The sequence below is a fragment of the Halyomorpha halys genome, unplaced genomic scaffold, assembly GCF_000696795.3.
Source record: "Halyomorpha halys isolate HHAL.00 unplaced genomic scaffold, Hhal_1.1 Scaffold153.1, whole genome shotgun sequence".
Taxonomy (NCBI): domain Eukaryota; kingdom Metazoa; phylum Arthropoda; class Insecta; order Hemiptera; family Pentatomidae; genus Halyomorpha; species Halyomorpha halys.
Window position 1 is genome coordinate 612,491 of NW_027115801.1, and position 4,156 is coordinate 616,646.

The 4,156-nt window shown below is 28.4% G+C and overlaps 2 protein-coding genes across 2 annotated transcripts in view; one reads left to right on the forward strand and one right to left on the reverse strand.

Moving 5' to 3' along the window:
• Positions 1–607, reverse strand: part of LOC106678671 (xaa-Pro dipeptidase) — a gene marked incomplete at its 5' end in the record, with an annotated part of 14,089 nt that extends 13,482 nt beyond the window's left edge. Inside the window, 1 exon segment of the mRNA XM_014417360.3 lies at positions 537–607.
• The window catches only part of LOC106678669 (uncharacterized), a 321,826-nt gene that overhangs the window by 224,137 nt on the left and 93,533 nt on the right, over positions 1–4,156 (forward strand). The gene's annotated exons all lie outside the window — the stretch shown is intronic.

Genomic DNA, 4,156 nt, shown 5'->3' on the forward strand with positions numbered 1-4,156 from the left:
AATTTTTCAATCACTATATATGAAATAAAAGAATTTTAGCATATTTTATATTTTTCTCAGTTTTGTGAGAACATGAAAAGAAACATTTGCACATGTGTTAATTTTTTTTTATAAATGGAGGGTTACTAGAAATAATTTTTCGTTGGATCTACAGTGTATCCTTCTTTTCAGTAACAGTTTTATTAATCCAATATTTTTTTTCTATTTCCACATTACTTATATAGCTTACTTAAAGTCATAGCGTTACAGTAAGTTGGTACTGTTGGCGGATGGCTCATTAAGACTCTTCATTGCGACTCGTGCCATCTTAGAGTAAACAATATAATGTGGAAACAATACGAACATATTTAATTAATAAAAACGTTGTTAAAAAGCATATTCAGTAAACTAATTGTCTTCTAATTAAAGATATATCACGAAAATCAATTTTTTTACTGAAAAGTTTTTTTATAAATAATTATTCAACATTTTAAATTTTGTTATAAAATATATAGGTTATTTCTCTTTATGCTCATTATTAAATAATACAATCTTACCTGTAATTAATTTTAATTTGAACAATCCTTTATACTTTTGCATGCCATAGGACCCTGGGAATTATTTTTGACTCATCACATCATATGATACATCACTAAACTATAACGATTTCAAATTTTTTCCATTTTCTCAACAATATATTTTTATGGCAGAGAGAAATGAGAATCGTAAACATTATCATTGAATATAAGGATTGGTTTAAAGAATTATTTACTGGATGTTTATCATTTTCATGAATTATAAAATATTTTAAATATGTTTTATACATATATATTTTTTTTAAATACCCAATAAAGACAGAAGAAATTGCTTAATTTCCTCTTATGAATTAATGAAATATATAAATTAGCTAATAGTTTATTTAAGAAAATACGATAATTCTATGAATTTGCACAATTTATATAAATATGGGCCTGGATAATCCATGGTATATATTTTAACTTCGAGTTTGTCTTGTCAAGAACAGTACGATTTCTTTTTATTTTTTAAAAATAAAAAATAAAGTATTTGCTACTTTTAAAAACAAATGCTTAAGAAATCCAGACCGGCCGCATATGAAAAGTAAGTAACAGAACATATGTTTCTTAATCATATGTTTACTATAATATGTTACCATCTCATCGATGGGTTACTTCACAATAGAGCTAAGTACATTTCCACTAACTTTATGAAACATACAATTATAGGTTCTCTCTTTTAGGAAAATTCCATTTTTTAAAATATTTTTTTGACTAAAATGTCTTAGATTCTACACCTAAATTTTATCAGTCAAAAAATTAATTGAAAAGTTGCCTTTTTCCAAATGTTACGTATTTAGAACCAATGTGAAGGTAGCCATCTTGGTCTTCTGAAGTGACCTTATTATTACAATTTCTATTGCCAATTTATTTATTATTTTAAGAATATTAAAATTATAAGCACATAAAACATACATAATGGTGGGGTTTTAAAAAGACATCATTATATAAAAGCTAACATAAAGCATAACATTAAAAATAGCTAGAAAGTAAATAAGGATTATAAGAAAAACTATATGGAATAACAACAAGATATATTAACTGATGTAGTGATATATATCATAGGGGTCTTTGCCATATATCCAGGTACTTCGCAGTTCGAAGGTGGCGAAAAAGTCCTTGCTGAAGAAATTTTTTAAAATCAGGTATTTCCTGCTGAATTTGTTGGTGCGGTGGGCAGGTCAATTATAAACAATACTTGCACCAATCACCTTTCTGAATGTACCATCTCTTGTAACGTATTTTTCTTATGCGTGGCTGATGATAGCCAATGGGGAAATGAGATTCCCAAAAGGCGACGCCCCTTTTTGAAACAAGTGGGGGCAGAAGTAAAGAGAACAGAGAGAACAGAGAGAATCGGACGAAGACACAGAAGTAGCAAGACGGGCTACAGAAGAGGTCCTGAGAAGGGCACTTCAGAAATGGAACTACACCGCTAAGACGAACTCCATGGCAACAACAACCAAGTTACTACCTAACGATAATCCAAATCAGAAAGAAGCTATTTAAATACATTAGGTAATAATTCATAATGTTAAAAATTATTTTATGGCAAACCAATTATCTGAATAATTTCAAAGACATCATTATAAATAAATACCTAGTTCCTTAAATTAGTTTATTTACAATCATATTACCCAATAACACCCCTTATTATATTATATAATTAGTGGTAACAATATTTTAAAGATATAAAAGTATTTAATTGTTAACAATAAGCTATTGGAAAAGAATCCAATTATAATGATAGTTTTTTAGGACTCAATATAAAATAATTAATTAGATTATTTTTGGATAATTGCCTACAGCGATTATCCTAGCATCCGAACTAAATCCCAAGACAGTGCATAGCTTTAGGAATCAAAAATTAATACATATTATAAAATAAATTTAATAATTAACCAATTAAGGTAAATTAAGTGACTCAGTAATTAGAAATGAACTGGTAAATTAATAAATTTAGGCAGTAATGATACTGAATAGAAGAGTAAGATATAAAAATTCTAACAAATAAGTTTAAAAAATAACTTACTGAAATATCTTATTATGAAAAAAATTACTGTAAGATAGTAAGGGATAAATAATTGCTGAAAACAATAATAAAGGCTTGGCGAAACAGAAGATTCGATGCCGATATCACCAATCGTTCTCTACATAGATTTGTCCAGTGAGGTACCTCCAAACCTAAATTTACTAAATAAGTCTTAACACAAACCTACGTTTCGGTCTACCCCTACGTTACTAAGGCGCTGTTCCTTCCTTATTGTAAGAAGCCATGTTTCGTATCCATAAATTCTAACAATAAGTAAGTTAAATTTTTAGAATAAGAAAATATATAATGTAGAAGCAATTAGTGCAGAGCAAGCAAGCGTTTAAGCGTTTAAACAGATTCAGCAATAGTTTTTAGTAAAGTATATCAAAATAATTTTTAGATTAAGTTTTTAACAACAACTACACATGATAGTAAATATAAATAGAACATTACATTCATTGATACACAAGGTCAATCAGAAATCTTCCAGTAATCCACCATAAATGGAACATCTATAATGGTAGATATTTAAAAGGACATCATATTAACACACTATCATAATAAGTAAAACGTAGTGTGATATAGATGAGGATAATAATTTAGTTAGGGCTGATAAGAGTAAAGAAACCCTGCAAAGTGGGACGAAACGTTATTGACCGTCATCCGAACTATCTTTCTCCAATCTACTTCATACTATCAACTATATTCTTGCAATATATTTTAAATAATTTAATGTTTTTTTTTTATATTACCGTATGCTGATTTGGTTAAATACATGCCGTATTTAATGATTATAATATACTAAATTGATTTTACTTTTTAATCTTTTGTAAAGTAAGGACTTATGAGTGACTTCACTCTGCTTGATTTACCTGTCATGGGCACCAAGAAACTTGAACTTGCTCACTTTTTCCAACAGGACTCCATTCGAGTCAACTATTCCTTCATCATTTCCATTATTACAACTGCCAATTATCATAATTTTCGTTTAGGGTAATATGTATAAATGAATAAAATGTGGGTTTCATGTGTATTCAAAAACTCAAATCTTCTGTGTAAGTGGATAACAGTACAGTACAGGTCTTAAGTACCAATAACCCAAAATGGGTCTTAACTACCAATAACCAAGTAAAAAGGTTCTCATGTTTCGTTTTATTATTTTTTAAACGTCCAGTGCTAACGTAATTAGCAGAGGACTGAGATTGCACCCTTTGTTATACTTTTTTTTGAGTTTGTTAAATATTCTAAATTTTTAAATATAAGAAGATGGTGGGGGTTTCGATAAAATATTAACAAATGGTTTAAAACTATTTTAATGTCCGACGTTTCGCCGCACTTTGCAGGGCTTCATCAGGGTTAAGATACAACGATACAAAGATACAAGAAAAAAAAAAACTAAGAATATTACATTTTTTTTGTTTTTTTTTTTAGTAATTTATTTATTGATATTTACAACTGTATACACATATATACAACAAATAAATTTGCTGTAGGTGACATAGTAACATGATAAAAACATGTGGAGAATCTACCCACTGATAGAACTCCAATAACATTTCTAGAGAAGAAG